The following is a 14,517-nucleotide window of genomic DNA, read 5'->3' on the forward strand; positions in this document are numbered from 1 at the left end:
TGAGACAAGTTCTAGATTCCGATGCTTCACCTCAGGTTTACTGTACACCTCGGAACTTCTTATTCACGATGAAACACAGAAATTGCATTCGAATTAAATTCAAAAGGCACAATGCCGACTTAAGTACAAGAGGACTGACACTCTCACTTTCTATGATTTGAACCTCTTCTGTGAGTTCAGTTTTAGATTCCGATGCTTCACTTCAGGTTTACTGTGTACCTTGGACGTTCTTATTGACGATGAGGCACAGAAATTGCATCGGAATTAAATTCAAGAAGCACAATGCCGACTTAAGTACAAGTGGACTGACACTCTAACTTTCTATGATTTGAACCTCTCCTGTGAGTCCATGTTTAGATTCCGATGCTTCACTTCAGGTTTACTGTATTCCTTGGACCTTCTTATTGACGATGAAACACAGAAATTGCATCCGAATTTAATACAACAGGGACAATGCCGACATAATTACAAGAGGACTGACACTCTAACTTTCTATGATTAGAAGCTCTCCTGTGAGTCCACTTTTAGATTCCGATGCTTCACTTCAGGTTTACTGTATCCCTTGGACCTTCTTATTGACGATGAATCGCAGAAATTGCATCCGAACTTAATACAAAAGGCACAATGCCGACCTAAGTACAAGATTACTGTCACTCTTACTTTCTATGATTTGAACCTCTCCTGTGAGTCCAGTTTTAGATTCCGATGCTTCACTTCAGGTTTACTGTATCCCTAGGACCTTCTTATTGACGATGAATCACAGAAATTGCAACCGAATCTAATACAAAAGGCACAATGCCGCCTTAAATACAAGAGGACCGACACTCTAACTTTCTATGATTTGAAACTCTCCTGTGAGACAAGTTCTAGATTCCGATGCTTCACCTCAGGTTTACTGTACACCTCGGAACTTCTTATTCATGATGAAACACAGAAATTGCATTGGAATTAAATTCAAAAGGCACAATGCCGACTTAAGTACAAGAGGACTGACACACAAATTTTCTATGATTTGAACCTCTTCTGTGAATCCAGTTTTAGAATCAGATGCTTCACTTCACTTTTACTGTATCCCTTGGACCTTCTTTTTGACGATGAATCACAGAAATTGCAGATGAATTTTATACAAACGGCACAATGCCGACTGAAGTACAAGAGTACTGACACTCTCACTTTCTATGATTTGAACCTCTGCAGTGAGTCCAGTTTTAGATTCCGATGCTTCACTTCAGGGTTACTGTATCCCTTGAACCTTCTTATTGACAATGAAACACAGAAATTGCTTCCGAATTTAATACAAAAGGCACAATGCTGCCTTAAATACAAGAGGACCGACACTCTAACTTTCTATGATTTGAAACTCTCCTGTGAGACAAGTTCTAGATTCCGATGCTTCACCTCAGGTTTACTGTACACCTCGGAACTTCTTATTCACGATGAAACACAGAAATTGCATTGGAATTAAATTCAAAAGGCACAATGCCGACTTAGGTACAAGAGGACTGACACTCTCACTTTCTATGATTTGAACCTCTTCTGTGAGTCCAGTTTTAGATTCCGATGCTTCACTTCAGGTTTACTGTGTACCTTGGACGTTCTTATTGACGATGAGGCACAGAAATTGCATCGGAATTAAATTCAAGAAGCACAATGCCGACTTAAGTACAAGTGGACTGACACTCTAACTTTCTATGATTTGAACCTCTCCTGTGAGTCCATGTTTAGATTCCGATGCTTCACTTCAGGTTTACTGTATTCCTTGGACCTTCTTATTGACGATGAAACACAGAAATTGCATCCGAATTTAATACAACAGGGACAATGCCGACATAATTACAAGAGGACTGACACTCTAACTTTCTATGATTAGAAGCTCTCCTGTGAGTCCACTTTTAGATTCCGATGCTTCACTTCAGGTTTACTGTATCCCTTGGACCTTCTTATTGACGATGAATCGCAGAAATTGCATCCGAACTTAATACAAAAGGCACAATGCCGACCTAAGTACAAGATTACTGTCACTCTTACTTTCTATGATTTGAACCTCTCCTGTGAGTCCAGTTTTAGATTCCGATGCTTCACTTCAGGTTTACTGTATCCCTAGGACCTTCTTATTGACGATGAAACACAGTAATTGCATCCGAATTCAATACAAAAGGCACAATGCCGACTTAAGTACAAGAGGACTGACACTCTCACTTTCTATGATTTGAACCTCACCTGTGAATCCAGTTTCAGATTCCGATGCTTCACTTCAGGTTTACTGTATCCCTTGTACCTTCTTATTGATGATGAAACAAAGAAATCGCATCCGAATTTAATACAAAAGCTCAATGCCGAGTTAAGTACAAGAGGACTGACACACTAACTTTGTATGATTTGAACCTCTCCTGTGAGTCGAGTTTTAGATTCCGATGCTTCACTTCAGGTTTCCTTTATACCTTGGACCCTCTTAACGACAATGAAACACAGAAATTGCATCCGAATTTAATACAAATGGCACAATGCCGCCTTAAATACAAGAGGACCGACACTCTAACTTTCTATGATATGAAACTCTCCTGTGAGACAAGTTCTAGATTCCGATGCTTCACCTCAGGTTTACTGTACACCTCGGAACTTCTTATTCACGATGAAACACAGAAATTGCATTGGAATTAAATTCAAAAGGCACAATGCCGACTTAAGTACAAGAGGACTGACACACAAACTTTCTATGATTTGAACCTCTTCTGTGAATCCAGTTTTAGAATCAGATGCTTCACTTCACTTTTACTGTATCCCTTGGACCTTCTTTTTGACGATGAATCACAGAAATTGCAGATGAATTTTATACAAACGGCACAATGCCGACTGAAGTACAAGAGGACTGACACTCTCACTTTCTATGATTTGAACCTCTGCAGTGAGTCCAGTTTTAGATTCCAATGCTTTACTTCAGGGTCACTGTATCCCTTGAACCTTCTTATTGACAATGAAACACAGAAATTGCTTCCGAATTTAATACAAAAGGCACAATGCCGCCTTAAATACAAGAGGACCGACACTCTAACTTTCTATGATTTGAAACTCTCCTGTGAGACAAGTTCTAGATTCCGATGCTTCACCTCAGGTTTACTGTACACCTCGGAACTTCTTATTCACGATGAAACACAGAAATTGCATTGGAATTAAATTCAAAAGGCACAATGCCGATTTAAGTACAAGAGGACTGACACTCTCACTTTCTATGATTTGAACCTCTTCTGTGAGTCCAGTTTTAGATTCCGATGCTTCACTTCAGGTTTACTGTGTACCTTGGACGTTCTTATTGACGATGAGGCACAGAAATTGCATCGGAATTAAATTCAAGAAGCACAATGCCGACTTAAGTACAAGTGGACTGACACTCTAACTTTCTATGATTTGAACCTCTCCTGTGAGTCCATGTTTAGATTCCGATGCTTCACTTCAGGTTTACTGTATTCCTTGGACCTTCTTATTGACGATGAAACACAGAAATTGCATCCGAATTTAATACAACAGGGACAATGCCGACATAATTACAAGAGGACTGACACTCTAACTTTCTATGATTAGAAGCTCTCCTGTGAGTCCACTTTCAGATTCCGATGCTTCACTTCAGGTTTACTGTATCCCTTGGACCTTCTTATTGACGATGAATCGCAGAAATTGCATCCGAACTTAATACAAAAGGCACAATGCCGACCTAAGTACAAGATTACTGTCACTCTTACTTTCTATGATTTGAACCTCTCCTGTGAGTCCAGTTTTAGATTCCGATGCTTCACTTCAGGTTTACTGTATCCCTAGGACCTTCTTATTGACGATGAATCACAGAAATTGCAACCGAATCTAATACAAAAGGCACAATGCCGCCTTAAATACAAGAGGACCGACACTCTAACTTTCTATGATTTGAAACTCTCCTGTGAGACAAGTTCTAGTTTCCGATGCTTCACCTCAGGTTTACTGTACACCTCGGAACTTCTTATTCACGATGAAACACAGAAATTGCATTGGAATTAAATTCAAAAGGCACAATGCCGACTTAAGTACAAGAGGACTGACACACAAACTTTCTATGATTTGAACCTCTTCTGTGAATCCAGTTTTACAATCAGATGCTTCACTTCACTTTTACTGTATCCCTTGGACCTTCTTTTTGACGATGAATCACAGAAATTGCAGATGAATTTTATACAAACGGCACAATGCCGACTGAAGTACAATAGGACTGACACTCTCACTTTCTATGATTTGAACCTCTGCAGTGAGTCCAGTTTTAGATTCCGATGCTTCACTTCAGGGTTACTGTATCCCTTGAACCTTCTTATTGACAATGAAACACAGAAATTACTTCCGAATTTAATACAAAAGGCACAATGCCGCCTTAAATACAAGAGGACCGACACTCTGACTTTCTATGATTTGAAACTCTCATGTGAGACAAGTTCTAGATTCCGATGCTTCACCTCAGGTTTACTGTACACCTCGGAACTTCTTATTCACGATGAAACACAGAAATTGCATTGGAATTAAATTCAAAAGGCACAATGCCGACTTAAGTACAAGAGGACTGACACTCTCACTTTCTATGATTTGAACCTCTTCTGTGAGTCCAGTTTTAGATTCCGATGCTTCACTTCAGGTTTACTGTGTACCTTGGACGTTCTTATTGACGATGAGGCACAGAAATTGCATCGGAATTAAATTGAAGAAGCACAATGCCGACTTAAGTACAAGTGGACTGACACTCTAACTTTCTATGATTTGAACCTCTCCTGTGAGTCCATGTTTAGATTCCGATGCTTCACTTCAGGTTTACTGTATTCCTTGGACCTTCTTATTGACGATGAAACACAGAAATTGCATCCGAATTTAATACAACAGGGACAATGCCGACATAATTACAAGAGGACTGACGCTCTAACTTTCTATGATTAGAAGCTCTAATGTGAGTCCACTTTTAGATTCCGATGCTTCACTTCAGGTTTACTGTATCCCTTGGACCTTCTTATTGACGATGAATCGCAGAAATTGCATCCGAACTTAATACAAAAGGCACAATGCCGACCTAAGTACAAGATAACTGTCACTCTTACTTTCTATGATTTGAACCTCTCCTGTGAGTCCAGTTTTAGATTCCGATGCTTCACTTCAGGTTTACTGTATCCCAAGGACCTTCTTATTGACGATGAAACACAGAAATTGCATCCGAATTCAATACAAAAGGCACAATGCCGACTTAAGTACAAGAGGACTGACACTCTCACTTTCTATGATTTGAACCTCACCTGTGAATCCAGTTTTAGATTCCGATGCTTCACTTCAGGTTTACTGTATCCCTTGTACCTTCTTATTGATGATGAAAGAAAGAAATCGCATCCGAATTTAATACAAAAGCTCAATGCCGAGTTAAGTACAAGAGGACTGACACACTAACTTTATATGATTTGAACCTCTCCTGTGAGTCGAGTTTTAGATTCCGATGCTTCACTTCAGGTTTCCTTTATACCTTGGACCCTCTTAACGACAATGAAACACAGAAATTGCATCCGAATTTAATACAAAAGGCACAATGCCGACTTAAGTACAAGAGGACTGACACTATAACTTTCTATGATTTGAACCTCTCCTGTGAGTCCAGTTTTAGATTCCGATGCTTCAGTTCAGATTTACTGTATACCTTCGACCCTCCTATTGACGATGAAACACAGAAATTACATCCGAATATAATATAAAAGGCACAATGCCGACCTAAGTACAAGATAACTGTCACTCTTACTTTCTATGATTTGAACCTCTCCTGTGAGTCCAGTTTTAGATTCCGATGCTTCACTTCAGGTTTACTGTATCCCAAGGACCTTCTTATTGACGATGAAACACAGAAATTGCATCCGAATTCAATACAAAAGGCACAATGCCGACTTAAGTACAAGAGGACTGACACTCTCACTTTCTATGATTTGAACCTCACCTGTGAGTCCAGTTTTAGTTTCCGACGCTTCACATCAGGTTTACTTCATACCTCGGAACTTCTTATTGACGATGAAACACATAAATTGCATCGGAATTAAATTCAAAAGGCACAATGCCGACTTAAGTACAAGAGGACTAACACACTCACTTTCTATGATTTGAACCTCTTCTGTGAATCCAGTTTTAGAATCAGATGCTTCACTTCAGGTTTACTGTATCCCTTGGACCTTCTTTTTGACGATGAAACACAGAAATTGCAGATGAATTTAATACAAAAGGCACAATGCCGACTTAAGTACAAGAGGACTGACACTCTCACTTTCTATGATTTGAACCTCTGCTGTGAGTCCAGTTTTAGATTCCGATGCTTCACTTCAGGGTTACTGTATCCCTTGGAACTTCTTATTGACAATGAAACACAGAAATTGCTTCCGAATTTAATACAAAGGGCACAATGCCGCCTTAAATACAAGAGGACCGACACTCTAACTTTCTATGATTTGAAACTCTCCTGTGAGACAAGGTCTAGATTCCGATGCTTCACCTCAGGTTTACTGTACACCTCGGAACTTCTTATTCACGATGAAACACAGAAATTGCATTGGAATTAAATTCAAAGGCACAATGCCGACTTAAGTACAAGAGGACTGACACTCTCACTTTCTATGATTTGAACCTCTCCTGTGAGTCCAGTTTTAGATTCCGATGCTTCACTTCAGGTTTACTGTATACCTTGGACCTTCTTATTGACGATGAAACACAGAAATTGCTTTGGAATTAAATTCAAAAGGCACAATGCCGACCTAAGTACAAGAGGACTGACACTCTCACTTTCTATGATTTGAACCTCTTCTGTGAGTCCAGTTTTAGATTCCGATGCTTCACTTCAGGTTTACTGTGTACCTTGGACGTTCTTGTTGACGATGAGGCACAGAAATTGCATCGGATTTAAATTCAAAAGGCACAATGCCGACTTATGTACAAGAGGACTGACACCCTAACTTTCTATAATTTGAACCTCTCCTGTGAGTACAGTTTTAGATTCCGATGCTTCACTTCAGGTTTACTGTATCCCTTGGACCTTCTTTCTGACATTGAAACACAGAAATTGGATCCGAATTTAATACAAAAGGCACAATGCCGACGTAAGTACAAGAGGACTGACACTCTAATTTTCTATGATTTGAACCTCTCCTGTGAGTCCAGTTTTAGTTTCCGACGCTTCACATCAGGTTTACTTCATACCTCGGAACTTCTTATTGACGATGAAACACATAAATTGCATCGGAATTAAATTCAAAAGGCACAATGCCGACTTAAGTACAAGAGGACTGACACTATAACTTTCTATGATTTGAACCTCTCCTGTGAGTCCAGTTTTAGATTCCGATGCTTCAGTTCTGATTTACTGTATACCTTCGACCCTCCTATTGACGATGAAACACAGAAATTACATCCGAATATAATATAAAAGGCACAATGCCGACTTAAGTATAGGTGGACTGTCACTCTCACTTTCTATGATTTGAACCTCTCCTGTGAGTCCAGTTTAAGATTCCGATGCTTCACTTCAGGTTTACTGTATCCCTAGGACCTTCTTTCTGACATTGAAACACAGAAATTGGATCCGAATTTAATACAAAAGGCACAATGCCGACGTAAGTACAAGAGGACTGACACTCTAATTTTCTATGATTTGAACCTCTCCTGTGAATCCAGTTTTAGTTTCCGACGCTTCACATCAGGTTTACTTCATACCTCGGAACTTCTTATTGACGATGAAACACATAAATTGCATCGGAATTAAATTCAAAAGGCACAATGCCGACTTAAGTACAAGAGGACTAACACACTCACTTTCTATGATTTGAACCTCTTCTGTGAATCCAGTTTTAGAATCAGATGCTTCACTTAAGGTTTACTGTATCCCTTGGACCTTCTTTTTGACGATGAAACACAGAAATTGCAGATGAATTTAATACAAAAATCACAATGCCGACTTAAGTACAAGAGGACTGACACTCTCACTTTCTATGATTTGAACCTCTGCTGTGAGTCCAGTTTTAGATTCCGATGCTTCACTTCAGGGTTACTGTATCCCTTGGACCTTCTTATTGACAATGAAACACAGAAATTGCTTCCGAATTTAATACAAAGGGCACAATGCCGCCTTAAATACAAGAGGACCGACACTCTAACTTTCTATGATTTGAAACTCTCCTGTGAGACAAGGTCTAGATTCCGATGCTTCACCTCAGGTTTACTGTACACCTCGGAACTTCTTATTCACGATGAAACACAGAAATTGCATTGGAATTAAATTCAAAGGCACAATGCCGACTTAAGTACAAGAGGACTGACACTCTCACTTTCTATGATTTGAACCTCTCCTGTGAGTCCAGTTTTAGATTCCGATGCTTCACTTCAGGTTTACTGTATACCTTGGACCTTCTTATTGACGATGAAACACAGAAATTGCTTTGGAATTAAATTCAAAAGGCACAATGCCGACCTAAGTACAAGAGGACTGACACTCTCACTTTCTATGATTTGAACCTCTTCTGTGAGTCCAGTTTTAGATTCCGATGCTTCACTTCAGGTTTACTGTGTACCTTGGACGTTCTTGTTGACGATGAGGCACAGAAATTGCATCGGATTTAAATTCAAAAGGCACAATGCCGACTTATGTACAAGAGGACTGACACCCTAACTTTCTATAATTTGAACCTCTCCTGTGAGTACAGTTTTAGATTCCGATGCTTCACTTCAGGTTTACTGTATCCCTTGGACCTTCTTATTGACGATGAATCACAGATATTGCATCCGAATTTAATACAAAAGGCACAATGCCGACTTAAGTACAAGAGGACTGACACTCTCACTTTCCATGATTTGAACCTCTATTGTGAGTCCAGTTTTAGAATCCGATGCTTCACTTCAGGTTTACTGTATCCCTTGGACCTTCTTATTGACGATGAAACACAGAAATTGCATCCGAATTCAATACAAAAGGCACAATGCTGACTTATGTACAGGTGGACTGTCACTCTCACTTTCTATGATTTGAACCTCTCCTGTGAGTCCAGTTTAAGATTCCGATGCTTCACTTCAGGTTTACTGAATCCCTTGGACTTTCTTATTGACAATGAAACACAGAAATTGCTTCCGAATTTAATACAAAAGGCACAATGCCGCCTTAAATACAAGAGGACAGACACTCTAACTTTCTATGATTTGTACCTCTCCTGTGAGTCCAGTTTTTGATTCCGATGCTTCACTTCAGGTTTACTGTACACCTCGGATCTTCTTATTCATGATGAAACACAGAAATTGCATCGGAATTAAATTCAAAAGGCACAATGCCGACCTAAGTACAAGAGGACTGACACTCTCACTTTCTATGATTTGAACCTCTTCTGTGAGTCCAGTTTTAGATTCCGATGCTTCACTTCAGGTTTACTGTATCCCTTGGACCTCTTATAGACGATGAATCACAGAAATTGCAACCGAATCTAATACAAAAGGCACAATGCCGACTTAAGTACAAGAGGACTGACACTCTCACTTTCTATGATTTGAACCTCTCCTGTGAGTCCAGTTTTAGATTCCGATGCTTCACTTCAGGTTTACTGTATACCTTGGACGTTCTTATTGACGATGAGGCACAGAAATTGCATCGGAATTAAATTCAAGAAGCACAATGCCGACTTAAGTACAAGTGGACTGACACTCTAACTTTCTATGATTTGAACCTCTCCTGTGAGTCCAGGTTTAGATTCCGATGCTTCACTTCAGGTTTACTGTATTCCTTGGACCTTCTTATTGACGATGAAACACAGAAATTGCATCCGAATTTAATACAACAGGGACAATGCCGACATAATTACAAGAGGACTGACACTCTAACTTTCTATGATTAGAAGCTCTCCTGTGAGTCCACTTTTAGATTCCGATGCTTCACTTCAGGTTTACTGTATCCCTTGGACCTTCTTATTGACGATGAATCGCAGAAATTGCATCCGAACTTAATACAAAAGGCACAATGCCGACCTAAGTACAAGATTACTGTCACTCTTACTTTCTATGATTTGAACCTCTCCTGTGAGTCCAGTTTTAGATTCCGATGCTTCACTTCAGGTTTACTGTATCCCTAGGACCTTCTTAATGACGATGAAACACATTAATTGCATCCAAATTCGATACAAAAGGCACAATGCCGACCTAAGCACAAGAGGACTGACACTCTAATTTTCTATGATTTGAACCTCTCCTGTGAGTCCAGTTTTAGATTCCGCTGCTTCACTTCAGGTTTACTTTATACATCGGAACTTCTTATTGACGATTAAACGCAGAAATTGCATCGGAATTAGATTCAAAAGGCAGAATGCCGACTTAAGTACAAGAGGACTGACACTCTCACTTTCTATGATTTGAACCTCACCTGTGAATCCAGTTTTAGATTCCGATGCTTCACTTCAGGTTTACTGTATCCCTTGTACCTTCTTATTGATGATGAAACAAAGAAATCGCATCCGAATTTAATACAAAAGCTCAATGCCGAGTTAAGTACAAGAGGACTGACACACTAACTTTCTATGATTTGAACCTCTCCTGTGAGTCGAGTTTTAGATTCCGATGCTTCACTTCAGGTTTCCTTTATACCTTGGACCCTCTTAACGACAATGAAACACAGAAATTGCATCCGAATTTAATACAAAAGGCACAATGCCGACTTAAGTACAAGAGGACTGACACTATAACTTTCTATGATTTGAACCTCTCCTGTGAGTCCAGTTTTAGATTCCGATGCTTCAGTTCAGATTTACTGTATACCTTCGACCCTCCTATTGACGATGGAACACAGAAATTACATCCGAATTTAATACAAAAGGCACAATGCCAACTTAAGAACAAGACGACTTACACTCTCACTTTCTATGATGTGAACCTCTCCTGTGAGTCCAGTTTAAGATTCCGATGTTTCACTTCAGGTTTACTGTATCCCTTGGACCTTCTTATTGACGATGAATCACAGAAATTGCATCTGAATTTAATACAAAAGGCACAATGCCGACTTAAGTAAAAGAGGACAGAGACTCTCACTTTCTATGATTTGAACCTCTCCTGTGAGTCCAGTTTTAGATTCCGATGCTTCACTACAGGTTTACTGTATACCTTGGACCTTCTTATTGACGATGAAACACAGAAATTGCTTTGGAATTAAATTCAAAAGGCACAATGCCGACTTAAGTACAGGAGGACTGACATTCTAACTTACTATGATTTGAACCTCTCCTGTGAGTCCAGTTTTCGATTCCGATGCTTCACTTCAGGTTTACTGTATCCCTTGGACCTTCTTATTGACGATGAATCACAGAAATTGCAACCGAATCTAATACAAAAGGCACAATGCCGACTTAAGTACAAGAGGACTGACCTTCTCACTTCCCATGATTTGAACCTCTCCTGTGAGTCCAGTTCTAGAATCCGATGCTTAACTTCAGGTTTACTGTATCCCTTGGACTTTCTTATTGACGATGAAACACAGAAATTACATCCGAATGTAATATAAAAGGCACAATGCCGACTTAAGTATAGGTGGACTGTCACTCTCACTTTCTATGATATGAACCTCTCCTGTGAGTCCAGTTTAAGATTCCGATGCTTCACTTCAGGTTTACTGTATCCCTAGGACCTTCTTATTGACATTGAAACACAGAAATTGGATCCGAATTTAATACAAAAGGCACAATGCCGACGTAAGTACAAGAGGACTGACACTCTAATTTTCTATGATTTGAACCTCTCCTGTGAGTCCAGTTTTAGTTTCCGACGCTTCACATCAGGTTTACTTTATACCTCGGAACTTCTTATTGACGATGAAACACAGAAATTGCATCGGAATTAAATTCAAAAGGCACAATGCCGACTTAAGTACAAGAGGACTGACACACTAACTTTCTATGATTTGAACCTCTTCTGTGAATCCAGTTTTAGAATCAGATGCTTCACTTCAGGATTACTGTATCCCTTGGACCTTCTTTTTGACGATGAAACACAGAAATTGCAGATGAATTTAATACAAAAGGCACAATGCCGACTTAAGTACAAGAGGACTGACACTCTCACTTTCTATGATTTGAACCTCTGCTGTGAGTCCAATTTTAGATTCCGATGCTTCTCTTCAGGGATACTGTATCCCTTGGACCTTCTTATTGACAATGAAACACAGAAATTGCTTCCGAATTTAATACAAAAGGCACAATGCCGCCTTAAATACAAGAGGACCGACACTCTAACTTTCTATGATTTGAAACTCTCCTGTGAGACAAGTTCTAGATTCCGATGCTTCACCTCAGGTTTACTGTACACCTCGGAACTTCTTATTCACGATGACACACAGAAATTGCATTGGAATTAAATTCAAAAGGCACAATGCCGACTTAAGTACAAGAGGACTGACACTCTCACTTTCTATGATTTGAACATCTCCTGTGAGTCCAGTTTAAGATTCCGATGCTTCACTTCAGGTTTACTGAATCCCTTGGACCTTCTTATTGACAATGAAACACAGAAATTGCTTCCGAATTTAATACAAAAGGCACAATGCCGCTTTAAATACAAGAGGACAGACACTCTAACTTTCTATGATTTGTACCTCTCCTGTGAGTCCAGTTTTTGATTCCGATGCTTCACTTCAGGTTTACTGTACACCTCGGAACTTCTTATTCATGATGAAACACAGAAATTGCATCGGAATTAAATTCAAAAGACACAATGCCGACCTAAGTACAAGAGGACTGACACTCTCACTTTCTATGATTTGAACCTCTTCTGTGAGTCCAGTTTTAGATTCCGATGCTTCACTTCAGGTTTACTGTATCCCTAGGACCTTCTTATTGACGATGAAACACAGTAATTGCATCTGAATATAATACAAAAGGCACAATGCCGAATTAAATACAAGAGGACTGACACTCTAATTTTCTATGATTTGAACCTCTCCTGTGAGTCTAGTTTTAGATTCCGATGCTTCACTTCAGGTTTACTTTATACCTCGGAACTTCTTATTGACGATGAAACACAGAAATTGCATCGGAATTAAATTCAAAAGGCACAATGCCGACTTAAGTACAAGCGGACTGACACTCTAACTTTCTATGATTTGAACCTCTTCTGTGAATCCAGCTTTAGAATCAGATGCTTCACTTCAGGTTTACTGTATCCCTTGGACCTTCTTTTTGACGACGAATCACAGAAATTGCAGCCGAATTTAATACAAAAGGCACAATGAAGACTTAAGTACAAGAGGACTGACACTCTCACATTCTATGATTTGAACCTCTCCTGTGAGTCCAGTTTTAGATTCCGATGCTTCACTTCAGGGTCACTGTATCCCTTGGACCTTCTTATTGACAATGAAACACAGAAATTGCTTCCGAATTTAATACAAAAGTCACAATGCCGACTTAAGTACAAGAGGACTGACACTCCAACTTTCTATGATTTGAACCTATCCTGTGAGTCCAGTTTTAGATTTTGATGCTTCACTTCAGGTATACTGTATACCTCGGAACTTCTTATTGACGATGAAACACAGAAATTGCATCGGAATTAAATTCAAAAGGCACAATGCCGACTTAAGTACAAGAGGACTGACACTCTAACTTTCTATGATTTGACCTCTCCTGTGAGTCCAGTTTTAGATTCCGATGCTTCACTTCAGGTTTACTGTATCCCTTGGACCTTCGTGTTGACGATGAAACACAGAAATTGCATCCGAATTTAATACAAAAGGCACAATGCCGAGTTAAGTACAAAAGGACTGACACACTAACTTTCTATGATTTGAACCTCTCCTGTGAGTCGAGTTTTAGATTCCGATGCTTCACTTCAGGTTTCCTTTATACCTTGGACCCTCTTAACGACAATGAAACACAGAAATTGCATCCGAATTTAATACAAAAGGCACAATGCCGACTTAAGTACAAGAGGACTGACACTATAACTTTCTATGATTTGAACCTCTCCTGTGAGTCCAGTTTTAGATTCCGATGCTTCAGTTCAGATTTACTGTATACCTTCGACCCTCCTATTGACGATGGAACACAGAAATTACATCCGAATTTAATACAAAAGGCACAATGCCAACTTAAGAACAAGACGACTTACACTCTCACTTTCTATGATGTGAACCTCTCCTGTGAGTCCAGTTTAAGATTCCGATGTTTCACTTCAGGTTTACTGTATCCCTTGGACCTTCTTATTGACGATGAATCACAGAAATTGCATCTGAATTTAATACAAAAGGCACAATGCCGACTTAAGTAAAAGAGGACAGAGACTCTCACTTTCTATGATTTGAACCTCTCCTGTGAGTCCAGTTTTAGATTCCGATGCTTCACTACAGGTTTACTGTATACCTTGGACCTTCTTATTGACGATGAAACACAGAAATTGCTTTGGAATTAAGTTCAAAAGGCACAATGCCGACTTAAGTACAAGAGGACTGACCTTCTCACTTTCCATGATTTG

This window comes from Schistocerca americana, chromosome 3 (genome assembly GCF_021461395.2).
Source record: "Schistocerca americana isolate TAMUIC-IGC-003095 chromosome 3, iqSchAmer2.1, whole genome shotgun sequence".
NCBI lineage: Eukaryota > Metazoa > Arthropoda > Insecta > Orthoptera > Acrididae > Schistocerca > Schistocerca americana.